Raw genomic sequence first — 14,293 nt, 5'->3', positions numbered from 1 at the left:
TATAAAACATAGCCAGGAATTTAGGGGGTAGATCTTCAACACACACACACACAAACACACATACATACTCACATATACACACATACATACACACACATATGGTTAACAGATTATGTGGCTTAATATGATAAAGAACTGGGCTTAAAATCATTATGTGTGGGTTCAAGTACTGACAAGGAATGAATGAATGAATGGGCATTTGTTAAGTGTTCATTGTGTGTTAGGCACTAAGGATACAAATATAAGTAAACAAGACAATCCTTGCCCTACAGAAGCATACAGGTTGTGTTAAAATTGTATCCTGTTCTGGAAATGGAATGAGCAAGAGAAGGTATATAGTTTCCTATTGGTATTTGGAGACAGGTGGGAAATAGTATGGTGCACTGGTTTGAGGCAAGATAAGATGAAAACTCATCTATCACAGCCTAGGGTCACAAATCCAAATTCTGATGGAAAGAGGAGATATACAATATTTAGACAGTGTAGACAGTATGTATTAGAGATGACTGGGGAGTAGTTTGGTAGATTGATTCTGAGCAAGATCATGTAAAAATTAACTTATTAGCACCTAGGCTCCCAGGAGCAGGAATTTGAGTTCTAAGAAAAGCATCAAATTCTCTGATACCCACGCAACTTACATTTCCAAAATATGATGTGTATATATATATATATATATATATATGTATGTATATACACATATATACATACATATGTATGTGTTTGTGTGTGTATGTGTATATATATACACATATATATGAAATTTACGTGTTTGTATGTATTTGGCAAAGATCTTATCTAATACTCCTTTTGTGTAACCAAAAGCTGTTACACAGTGCTGGGTAGTCAGTAAATATAATATGTTCAGGTTGTTGTCTAAAGCAAGGCTTCATAAGCTTTTTCCACTTGTGATCCCTTTTTGATTGACAAATTTTTACACATCTCTGGCTACATAGGTACATAAAATAGGTGTACATATCAGAGATTCACTGATGATAAATCATGAAGAAATTTATTTTCGATCAATTCTTTTGGTATATGTATAATTTTACCATTTATTAAGACAAAAGCAAATTTGCCTACTAAAGAGATAAACGTGCTTATTTATTTTTACATAAAGAATTAAAATCTTGGAGTCATATTTGATACTATAGGACATAGAGCATCTTCACATTTTTCAGAGTTGATTGACATTATGCTTCTATAATTGTCAATGCTGAGAATGCTGCTTCACATAAATATGGAGTATAAAATGGCAAAAGTATGCTGATAATTCTATCCGTATGCCTAGCCAAAATTCATTTAACACTTTTCCAGGACACTCAAGTTTTAAATCTGTCCCGTGGTAGCTCAGCAAATTCTTCTTGAACTTTTAATGGCAGATAACTGATGTTTTGGATTTTAATTGAGTATGTTTTATGAATCCAACTTAGATTTTTAGAATCAGAATTTGAAGGGAAGTGTTTCTGAAACTGTCTCCAGGTACTTCAAATGATCAGTTATTACTTTTAAAATTAAATCTTTAAGAAGGTTATTTTCAATTACAAAAATAACCCATCCTATAAACATTTCTTAAGAATCATTTTTTACCCTATTCTTCTGTACATTAACTTTTTAAGCAGTTTTCAATTTTATCTTTTAACATAAATATGTTACAGTTTTTTTCCTTGAAGTGGAATGTTTAAATCATTGAGCTTTTTTTTTTTTGAAAAAAATATGACAAATAATGGTTCTGAAAGCCATAGGTCATTATGAAAAAATTAACAAAATTGGATTTCTGTTCAATCAAAAATATAACAACTTATATTTCAATTTTAATAATCTGCTTAAAATTCATTCTCTTAAGAGCCACCTTTCCTGTGCATATAGTAATAACTTTTTATCTTCAGAGTCTATGTCTTTCCAAAGGTTTGAGAACAAATGCCTCTTTAGGGAATGACTTTTAATGAAATTAACGATTTTAATAGTATTGCAAAGCACAACATCTAACTCTGGTGATATTTTTTTGACTGCGAGTGCTTCCCTATGTATCATGCAGTGAATAAAAGTTTTATGTTCATTGCCACCAGCTTTTTAAGTATTGCTACAATCCAATATTTTTTGCCCATCATTGCTCCAGCAATGTCTGTATAGGCTCTAATGAATTTTTTTTTCCATTGTAAAGAGCAGCAAAACAATTTCTAACGTATACTTCCTTCATAAACGTATCTTTCGTAAAGTAGCAACTGTGCCATGTTAGAAATAACAATTGTATCATCTAACTGATTTGAAAACTTTGGGCTGCACTTAATCCTAGTAATCAACTGTTGGAATTGGTAATTAATAATTTCAGAAAATTCTTTTGGAAACAGTAACATTTGATGAAGGAATTTTATTAATTCATCCCTGAACTTTTCCCCATAAACTCTTTCTGACCTTTTTATAGCAGCATGTAACACACAATCTTCTCCTATCACATAGGACTTTTTAGTTTTTGTAATTAAATGAAAAATTTCATTAGCTATAAGTAAATACTTTTCATTGACAGCAACAAATTTCTCAAAACATTTTTTTACTTGAAAATTTTAAAAGTTATTCAAAATATTCCTTTAGTTTATTGCAGTACTCTGCATGCTTGATATTGAGATGTTGTTTTATTTTGGATGGTTTCATGCTCTAGGGAGCCAAAATTTATTACAAATGAAGCAGAGGTTTTTTCTACATCATCCTCATTAAATGTTAGTCTATATTGCAAAAATGATTCGACATATTTTCTTTTTCTTGTCAATTTACGTGTACTACAACCTGATAGCAAAAACTCTGCTGTATTGCCATCAATATTTTTTACCTCTCCTGTCTAAATTTATCCACTTATCCTTAACCAAAAATATTTTTGTCCTAAAATGTAAATAAATATTGTTAGTACTTCTTCAAGTAAATACTACCTTTAGTTTATGAAATTATACTTTTTTGCGTTTAATTTAAAAAATTGATGTTTATACTGACATACACATGCAGCGGTGATGGTAGAGAATTATTATTAAAGGGCTTTTATCTTTACTTGCTGCAATTAAATACTTATGTTTCTGTAAAAGAAGGAGATAATAGCAATTTTAAAAATCAAACATTTTAACAGCATCCAATCCAAAGATACTGTAATTTGATACTTACATGCTGAGGAATAATGACATGAAATATTAAAAGCCTTTATTTTCTGTAATTAAACAATTATGTTTCTGTAAGAGCAGAAAACTTTGTATGTTCAGTAAAAACACTGCAATTCATAACATACAATAGTCTCAAATCTGAGATAAGGTGTTTCTGGCAGCATTTGTTGATGTTGCATGACGTGATGGCAAATGCAGTGCAAAGTGCATGTGTTGTATGTTCAGAAACAATGTACCAGTGAAGATGCTGATGCAACATAGGCAAGTGCTGCCAGAAACACCTCAGATTCATTATGCATTTGTTTTTGAATTAGTTTTTGTTCATTGTGTGTTCGGAAGCCATTTTTTGGGGGGGGGATTCCCACATTCAGTTACATGATGTCATACACAGTGAAGACTCACAGTTTAAGAAGCACTGGTCTAAAGGGCTGCACCCATAGAAGTCCACCAAGCACCAGCTAAACCTAAGGAATCTTTCCCCAGGTTGATTTGTCTTCTCTTTTAAATGATCAGGAGGAATTAAGTTTAAGGAAATGATCAGATAGATTAATAGAATTTGAGAATTAGAAAAATGCATGAAAATTATAGTAATTTTTCCTCAGTACATTTTGACTATAGGTCACTTTGGGGTTTGAAATATATTGATGGAACCTCACAATAACAGAATTATGAGAGCCAAAATGGACCCTGGAGGCCATATGGTCCAGGCTATACAGGAGATGCATTTCCTCTAAGACATATTTGAGGAGTGGTCATCCAGTCTTTGCTGGAAGACCTTCAGTAAGAGGGATCCCATTGTTTCTTTAGGCAACCCATAAATTCTTATAGTTTAGGGATGAAAAAGGTTTGAATACGGAAGATATAGGTTTTTGTCAGATTGGCCCTTATACATTTAGAGGAAAAGAATATTCTTGAATAGTTTTTGAGAGGCATTCTTTTATTGTTAAAGGAGATCTTGGAGTCAGAAAGTCAACAAATCAAGTCAGCAAGCATTTATTAGGAGTTTCCTATTTGTCAGGTACTGCAGTTAAGCATTGAGAAATACAAGCAGAAATAAACACAGTTTATTTCCTCAAGGAGCTTATATTCTCTTAGGGGAAGAAACATTCAAAAGTGAGCTGAAAATGAAAGATGAGAGAGAGAAGAAAACACCCGGGGATAGGGGAGGTAATGGTAGCAAACATGAGGAGAGTGAAGAGTGGGGCCCAGAGAGGAATGATGACATGGCTGGGCTAGATACTTTCTTTAAAATATGATTCTGGGAAGAACCAGCCTTGTTGAGCAAAAGGTTACAGTGGTGGAGTATACTTCCAGTGTATGACAAATCAGGTGTATAATGAACTTCCAGAGTGAGGATGCTGCTGTGACACAGTAGAGAACGTTTATAGAGCAAGCAATAGAGTCCAGAACAGGTCATGGATGGTTTGAAAAAGTATACCAGAGGAGGACTTGAATTAAAATCTACCTCTCACACCTATTGACTGTATGCATGAGCAAATCACTTAACCATTCAAATACCTAGGCAAGTGTCTAAGACCCTTAGCTGGAAAACAGTCGTCTTTCTTGCTGAGAACTCCCTATTTCATTGAAATCACTCATTAAGACTAATACGCGAATAATAGAGAAGATTGTGCCGAACATCCAGTGATTTAGTTTGACATTTGAGTAAATGGAAAAAATATTTTAATACAACTATAGCTCATGTAGATTTGAGTTTATTACCTCAAAAATGTAGAATATCCCAAAAGTTTTAGTGCATTTTTTAACTTTAATTAATAGCAATAAGACTTTTAGAATTCTTGTGTAGTCTGACATTGATATTTTGTTTATCTATTTAAATAGACTAATTTTATATTAGTATGTTGCAGTTATTATTCTATTTCTTGGAGACAGTTTAGGGTAATGGTTGAGAGCTTGGCATCTAATGAGGAAGAGGTGGGGTCAAATTCTGCCTCTAGTCAGAACTGTGCAACCCTGAGGGACTCACTTGCTGTCTTGGGCCATATCTCTCTAATTTTCTCCAACTCACCAACATATTTGAAACATTTTGGTTACCCTTAATCTGATTTAACCCATTTGCCAAGAAGGTTTTGCTGAGGAGTGGCTGCTGCATATGCTGCAGCTTCTTGGAAGCACAGGTGAGAGCTGGGTGACAGGTGGACACAAAAAGTAAATGAACAGCCCTGAAAATGTCTCACTGAGCCCTCACACCCAAAGTGTTAGTCCTCTTGAAGACTTCCATAGCAGAATGGGAAGATGAGAACAATTTATTCCAACATCCATGAGGGTGGCTGAAGCTGGACACCAAGGTCATCCACTTCATCCTGAGTACTTACCGCTTGTCTTGACTTTTGTTTTGCCCTTGGACTTCAATGACTCTAGAAGAGAGAGTCAAATTGATGACTGTGTAACTCTGCCTCACTTAAATCCCATTTAAGGTGAAATCAAGGCCTCACTCTGTGGTATCATTGGTCCTCTTCAAAAAAAAAAAAAAAGATGAACAACACTTTGGGGGCTCTGTCTCCTGAAACTTGAACAGGTTACCTTGGGCGAGGGATTTCTTCACTTTAAGGAAATTTCAGATCCTTTTTTAAACCATAAAAAGCAATATGTATTCAATGAGACATGTGCTTTGGTAAAAAAAAATAACACTGGCCTGGAAGTTCAGAGTCCTAGATCTAAGTCCTGAAGAATCAGCATTTGTTAGCTCTGTCTCCCTGGGCAAGTCATTTATTTTCTCTGAGCTTCAATTTCTTGTTATGTGCAATGGAAAGAATAACATGTGTCATTCCTATTCCATAAGCTTATTATGATGAAAGTCCTTTGTAATTTGTAAAAGAGCACATGGTTTTGAAAAATTAATTTTATCATAAGCTTAACAATGTTATTGAACAGAAGCAAGATCAAGAATAAAACCCAAAATATACCCTGATGGCTAGAAATATTAACCCAATTAAAAGAAAACAATATACATTTTAGGAGAGTAATAGCTTATCTGCTGTAGGTGTCTTCCAACCATTAATCCTTCTGTGAAGCTTATAAAATGTTGTTTTACTTAGCTGGAGTCAACATGCATATCGTTCTCTTATTTCTAGTTTCTTTGCTTTATTTTACTTCGTTCTAGTCTCTTTTAATGCTTTTTTATTGCTTCTCACACTTGTCAATTTTAACACAGCAATAATGTTGCATTGCTTTGATATATCTCAATTTGTGCAACCATTCAGTGAATTCAATATTTCAGGTGACCTAAAGGGCAATGGAAAGATGCATGGTGAGCATAAGCAGGCAGCAACACATTATCAGTGATGACTTCCCCATGAGAAGTGGCATGAAAGACAAGGATGTCTGGAAAAGGAGGTAGAAGAAGTCAATTGGTTAGGGTGAGGGAAAACAGATGGACAAGTCAAGTGCCACAATGACCTCTACAACAAATTAAAAGACCCAGAGAAAAGGCCTTAGTAGATCCTCTATTGAGGATTGTAGAAAGACAGTGATGACAATTGCCAAGAAGATACTGAATGGATTGGTTACAATCTGCAATAAAGAAGGGAAGAATGTACTTCAATATTATGACTCCATTAAAATAATGATGCCTGCATATTGCAGTGAAAATAAAGTTAAAGAAATCCTCAGGAGCAAAGTCAAGATGGTAGAGCAGAAAGGCCCACATACTCTAGCTCTTCCCACACAGCCCATAAAATACCTGTAAAAAATTACTCTAAATAAATTCTAGAGCAGCAGAAGCCACAAAATGACAGATTGAAAGAGATTTCCAGCCCAAGGTAGCCTGCAAGACCAACAGGAAAGGTCTATTGCACTGAGTGCTGTGTGGAGCACAGCATAAGGAACTCACCCTAGCCTCAGCTGCAGCAGGAACAGGACCAGAACAGGCCTCTGGGGTGGAATCTTCAGCAGCAGTGGTGGTTCCCACATCTCTCTACCGCAAACACCAAAGACCAAAGGTCAGTGAAAAAAGCTTTATTTTCAGAGTGAGAAGGGAGCAGGGTCCTCCCCTATCCCCAGCTCCAGGCAGTGGCAGTGGTGGCGGCTGCAACAACAACACCAGTGTCCATATCTGGAGCCCTTGGCCTAAAGCCCCTGGGGGAATTGAGCTGCTGATCTGGGTCTCAGTCCTGAGTGGCAATCTAGGAGTGCGAAATAGTGCTGGCTGGTGTGGTGGAGCTGGTGAAGGCTCTGGGAAGGGGAATTGTACTTGCAGATCTTAGACAGAAAAGCTTTGGTAACTCCCAGACCAGCATGCAGGCCAGGAGAGGAATAAACTGCTCTCTCTTGATTGAGCCACCTAGGAGGAACTGAGAACTTATAGGTCCCCAGAGTACAGCCTCCTCTTGACAAAGGACCCAAACGTCAAGTAACTGGCTGGGAAAATGCCCAAGAAAGGAAAAAAAAATAGGACTGTAGAAGGTTGTGTTTTTGGTGAACAGGCATTTTCTTCCTTCCTTTTGGATGAGGAAGAACAATGCTTACCATCAGAGGCCTCCAAAATAAATATGCAATGGTCTCAGCCCATGGAAGAGCTCAAATAGCATTTTGAAACTCAAGTAAGGGAGGTGGAGGAAAAATTGGGAACAGAAAAGAAAGTGATGCTAGAAAATAATGAAAAGCAAGTCAACAGCTTGCTTAAGGAGACCCAAAAAAGTGCTGAAGAAAATAACATCTTTAAAAATAGGCTAACTTAATTGGCAAAAGAGGTCCAAAAACCCAATTAGGAGAAGAATGCTTTAAAAAAACAGAATTATTCAAATGGAAAAGGAAGTTCAAAAGCTCACTAAACAAAATAGTCCTTTAAAAATTAGAACGGAGCACATGGAAGCTAATGACTTTATGAGAAACCAAGAAATTACAAAACAAAACCAAAAGAATGAAAAAATGAAAGATAATGTGAAATATCTCATTGAAAAACAACTGACCTGGAAAATAGATCCAGGAGAGACAATTTTAAAATTATGGGACTACCTGAAAGCCATGATCAAAAAAAGGGCCTAGACATCATCTTTCATGAAATTATCAAGGAAAACTGCTCTGATATTCTAGAACAAGAAGGTAAAATAGATATTGAAAGAATCCACCAATCACCTCCTGAAAGAGATGCAAAAAGAGAAATTCCTAGGAATATTGGAGCCAAATTCCAGAGTTCCTAGGTCAAGGAGAAAATGTTGAAGCAGTTAGAAAGAAACAATTGGAGTGCTGTGGAAATACAATCAGGATAACGCAAGGTCTAGCAGCTTCTACATTAAGGGATCGAAGGGCTTGGAATATGATATTCCAGAAGTCAAAGGAACTAGGATTAAAACCAAGAATCATCTATCCAGCAAAACTGAGTACAAAACTTCAGGGGAAAAATGGCAATTCAATGAAATAGAGAACTTTCAAGCATTCTTGATGAAAAGACAAGAACTGAATAAAAAAATTTGACTTTCAAATGCAAGAATCAAGAGAAGCATGAAAAGGTAAACAGAAAAGAGATTTCATATGGGACTTACTAAATTTGAGCTATTTATATTCCTACACCGAAAGATAATATTTGTAATTCTTGAAACTTTTCTCAGTATTTGGGTAGTTGGTGGGATTATACACATACATATATACATACATGTATGTATATATAGACAGAGAGCATGAGGTGAATTGAATAGGAAGGAGTCATATCTACAAAAATAAAATTAAGCGGTGAGAGGGTATTATATTGGGAGGAGAAAGGGAGAAATGTAATGGGGCACATTCTCTCTTATAAAGGAGGCAAGAAAAACTTTTTCAGTGAAGTGGAAAAGGGCAGAAGTGAGAAGCAAAAATTGAAGCTTACTCTAGTCACATTTGGCTTAAGAAAAGAATAACATGCACATTCAATTTGGTATGAAAATCTTTCTTACACTACAGGAACATAGAGGAGATGGGGATAAGCAGGGTGAGGGGGTGATGGAAGGGAGGGCAAATGGGAGGAGGGAGCAATTAGAAATAAACACTTTTGGACAGGGACAAGATCAAAAGAGAGAATAGAATAAATGGGGGGAAGGATAGGAATGAGGGAATTATATTTGGTCTTACACAAAATGATTATTATGAAAATCTTTTGCAAAGCTACACCTATATAGCCTGTATTGAATTGCTTGCCTTCTCAGTGGGGATGGGTGGGGAGGGAGGAAGGAAGAGGAGTTGGAACTCATAGTTTTAGGAACAAATTTTAAGAATTGTTTTTACATACAAATGGGAAATAAGAAATACAGGTAATGGGGTATAGAAATTTATCTTGCCCTACAAGACAAGAGAGAATATGGGGATAAGGGAAGGGAGGGGTGTTAGAAGGGAGGGCACATTGGGGGAAGGGGTAATCAGAATGCAAGATGTTATAGGGAGGGGGGAGGGGAGAGATGGGGAGAAAATTTGGAACTCAAAATTTTGTGGAAATGAATGCTGAAAGCCAAAATAAATAAGCATTTATAAAAAAAAGAGCAATGCTCCCAAGATTGACCAACCTGTGAAGTTTCCACAAAATGTTTACCTGCTTTTTCAACAATAAGTAACATATGTCATTTCCCTCTTTATTTTATTCAATCTTCTTTTAGGTGTTTTTTAAAAGTTTTGATAATGGCTAAGTACTTCAAAAATATCCAGTGTTGAGAGTTATATGGATGTTCTAGTAGCCAATAGGAAATTGATGAGGTTCCTGGGTCTTCAACTTCCCTTAGCAGCCATCCAATTTCTCAGAGATTTTGCTTTCCCTTGAGTCATGTCATGAAGAATGGATTGTGGATCTCCAGAGGCATCCCAGCTGCCTTATTGGAATACTAGCAGTAAATGAAGAGATTTGTTCAAGCGGCTGTGCTGTTATAAGCTGCCTTTTTCATTACAGCTCTGGCTTGGGATTCCAGTGCTTCTCTCAGTCAGTCAGACTATCACATTTGCTCCTCTACCTCAACAGATCCAGGCACTGTTTGGGGAAAATGGTAATACCATAATGGACCCTACTGAATATCTGAGAGGGGATTGAGAACAGAAATGAAAAATACAGAGAAGTAAACAGTACATATATATATATATATATATATATATATATATATATATATATATATATATATATACACACACACACAAGTAAACAGTATATATACACACACACACATATATATACATATATACACATATCTATTATATATGTATATATACATACACACACATATATATACATATATGCACGTATCTATTATATATGTGCGTGTGTATGTACACATACTCACATCTTTATTATTATTCAGAAAGTGGGATAAAAACTTTCCTATGAAATGGAAAAAAAGAAAAATCAGGAAGAAGCAGAATGAATTGCCTGTGTCAATACTAACATAGTTTAACCTCTACTAATTGCCATATGTTCCTACCTCCAAGCTCATTAATTACCACTGAAGTTGAACCGATCTTTCTTTCTTTCTTTCTTTCTTTCTTTCTTTCTTTCTTTCTTTCTTTCTTTCTTTCTTTCTTTCTTTCTTTCTTTCTTTCTTTCTTCCTTCCTTCCTTCCTTCCTTCCTTCCTTCCTTCCTTCCTTCCTTCCTTCCTTCCTTCCTTTCTTTCTTTCTTTCTTTCTTTCTTTCTTTCTTTCTTTCCTCCTGTCCTTCCTTCTTTCATCCCTTCCTTCCTTTTTTCTTCATTTTAAGGGTATATTTCTTTCACAGTTCAGTGCACAGTTTCCATTTAGTAACAGAGGTCATCCACTAAGATGCTAGGTACCCCCATTCAGTTCTTATGGTAAAAGCATGATACTGAGAAGTCATGCCTGCATAAATGAAGGTTCATAACAGGGACATTTATGGTGGATCACTATTCAGTTCAGAAAATGAAAGTCAAGTGTTTTGTGTTTGCATTTTTGCTCATAGTGCCTCTCTCAAAGGATGCTGAAATTTTAAAGATCTCAATTATCCAGACTGATTGTTTATATTCCTTGAATACACTGGGTAATTGTTCAGTCCTCTTATTCACTTTGGCAATGTAGACATGGCTCTTAGCCACTGGTATCTATGACATGGTCATATTTCTAATATTTGACAGATGTATGATGGTTTAGAGATGAATTCACTGGACTTGGTTGGGTTCAGAGAAGAAATTTTATTATGTGCATTTATGAATGTCCTTTTCTTGAGTAGCCAATTTCAACAGAAAGAATTAACATGGGAAAAAACTCATCAACAACTCTTTGGATTCCACAAGTATCTGACATGTTGTAATAAGTAATTATAGTCATTGTCATCATCGTTGTAGTAATGATAATCATGATGAACATTTCTAGAATATTTTAAGATTTGAAAAGGACTTTATGTGTATGATCTCATGTAGCAAGCACCTAACAAGTGCTTTTTGAGTTAAATTGAAAGGATTCTGCTCTAAGTTAGAATTCAGATTCTTCCAAAGCTGATGTGAGGTCATTTCATCGAGTCTCATCTTATCCTTGGTCCATAGATAAATAGCAGGCTCATATGTCTAATGCTGTCAATCAAACATCATTCACAGTTGTCAAAGAGGGAAGAAGAATGATCCATTTGAGAAATGCTAAAGTTGAATCTAACACCTTCTTACCTAACAAGCTCCTCACACGTAGACCTTTCCTTTTAACAGGAAAGGGGTCACTGAACAAACCTACAATTGAAAAGCACACCAGCAGTACAGGATTGCTCATTTTCCCCAGGAAATAGCAAGAAAGGTGAAAATGAAGGAAGACCTTGTCCAAATGCAAGCCCACTCAGATGAAGTGTGAATGCCAATCAGCTTTAAGCAGGGCCTGGCAATCATTGTTCCAAACAAGTTTAGACAGCCACATCATAGGTGTTATTGCTTCATGGGAAGATGTGGGCCATAGACTTATGTCAGATGAGATCTGTGCATACGTGGAGCAAAGCATGTCTTCTGCTGCCCTAATTCAAGATCATTTTTGCACTAATAAATAGAGCAGTAGACTTGTGTAAAGGACATGTGCAAACATCTTGTCAAGATATGTGCACTAATTTTTATAATCTTTTCTTTCTTATAAACCACATATAAGGAATGACATGTTGAAAATTCAAAAACTAATATTTAATTGGGGAAAAAAAAATAGTTCTCTGGATTATATATGCCAGTTTTTATCTAGCTTTCTGTTTTAAAACTCACCCGTTCCTATTTCTTTTCTTGTAGGACCTCAAAGAATCGACTTAAAGTCTTTGTGTTTGTATTTCAATCAAATTCAAGCTACGACAGATTACTTATTTTACTAAATGAAACTGGAAGATTTTCTTTCTAAAATATTTTTTTAAAATATAGTTACAACAGTTTTTTTAAAAGGTATTGTTCCAAACAAATTTTTAAGTTTTGCCAATGCAAATCCAGAGTGGGATCTCTTAGAGAAATCTCTGAGCTAACAAACATTACTTCATAAAATGTGATGCTGTTCTGTTAAAAAAAAAAAAAAAAAGTTCTTTTAGTCCAAAGAGGGGTTTCTTAAAACAGACTTCCTTTTAAGTTTTCACAAAAAACCAGGATCTATATCTAATGTGAAGGCCACATAAGACTGAATGTAATTCAGAACTAGCAAAGCATTTGAATTTAATTTGTCTAAAGGGTGCCACCTTTCCAGTTTGGTTTAAGCTTCTGGGGAAGGGGATGAAAGAAAAAAAGCAGTAAGAATTTTGCCTCAAGGGAAAAGACAAGACAAAGAAGGCAAATCAGTTCTTTGGAACAGTGAGTGTTTCAATACAATTTGATTTAACAAGTATTACTATTAAGTCCCTACTATGTACAAGGCACTTCTCCTAAGTCCTGGGTACTGACAACACAAAGATGAAACAATACAGACCCTGGTCTCCAGGGACCAATAACTTAGTGGGAAAACAATTATAATAATTGGCAGAATACAGTAAGTTAAATGGAGAGATACAGGCAAATAGTGATGAAAAAACTTGATAAAAGAGAGAATACTTCTAGCCAGGACAGATGTTCTTAATTTTTTCTGTGTCGTGGAGTTCTTTGGCACTTTGGTGAAACCTGTAGACATTCTTAGAATGCTTTAAATGCGTAAAATAAAATATATAGGGGCACAAAGAAAACCAATTATGTCAAAATGCAGTTATCTAAATGTTACAACAAACAATTCTCTGGTCCCAAGATTTACAATCTTTGAGCTAAAAGCCTCAGAAATATTTTGTGGAGGAGTGTGGGGATTATAATTGCCCAATCTGCAGAAAAAACCCACTGTGGCAGAGTTCTGAACCAATGGCATTTTATTAAAATTCCCTGGTCCCCTCTAGGAGAAGAGGACCCCAGATCTTTCTCATGATCTGAGATGCCACCTTCTTTTAGGGCCTGATTTTTACAAGTTTCAGTACCAGATTTGATACTTAGGCACTTTAGAGGGGGCTGCACAAGATATGGAATTATTTGATAGACTTTGTTTTGAGAGTCAAAAAATGAGGCATCAACTAGAATGTGTGTAATGTAGTATGTCAGCTGGGCATCTTGGGTTGGGCGAAGCATGGGGCATCTCTACTAAGTAGTCGTAAAATGGTCACCTGCTCATATTGGTTAAGATGATGTGATCTGGAGATTCAAAAATAATTTGGGGGACTTTCCGTGTAATTGAGTCACCTCTGTCTTACTGGGCTTGGTCACCATAAACAAGGAAAAACAAGGGTGGAGTGTTTTTTACTTAGCTTACTATGATTAAGCAAGTGAACTTACAATTTGCAGTTCACAGCTCTGAAGACTAATATACAGAACTAATGATCACTATCGGGTGGAATCATATCAAACTGATTAATACTGATTAGAATAGCGCAACAGGGGTCCAGATGAATCATTTCTTTCAGAAGGCAGCATTCAAGGTAGATGGTGAAAAGAGGGAATGGTTTCATCAGGGGGAAGTAAAGATGTGATAAGGGAAAAGAGAGGCAGTAATATAAGCAAAGCCACAGAAGTTGGATGGGCAATAGTGAGTTGGTCAAGAATGACTAGAACACAGTACATCAAGGCAAGCAGTATGAGATAAGGTTGGAAATGTAAGTTGAAGCCAAGCAGTGGAGGATGTGTACTGGTAGAATGAGGAGTTTATACTAAATGAAGATTCACATATAATTGGGAACCACTGAAAGTTTTTGAGCAGAGGAAATGATCAG

The sequence above is a fragment of the Notamacropus eugenii genome, chromosome 1, assembly GCF_028372415.1.
Source record: "Notamacropus eugenii isolate mMacEug1 chromosome 1, mMacEug1.pri_v2, whole genome shotgun sequence".
NCBI classification, from domain to species: domain Eukaryota; kingdom Metazoa; phylum Chordata; class Mammalia; order Diprotodontia; family Macropodidae; genus Notamacropus; species Notamacropus eugenii.
The sequence above is the reverse complement of the archived record's forward strand: the minus strand, read 5'-3'. Positions refer to the sequence as shown.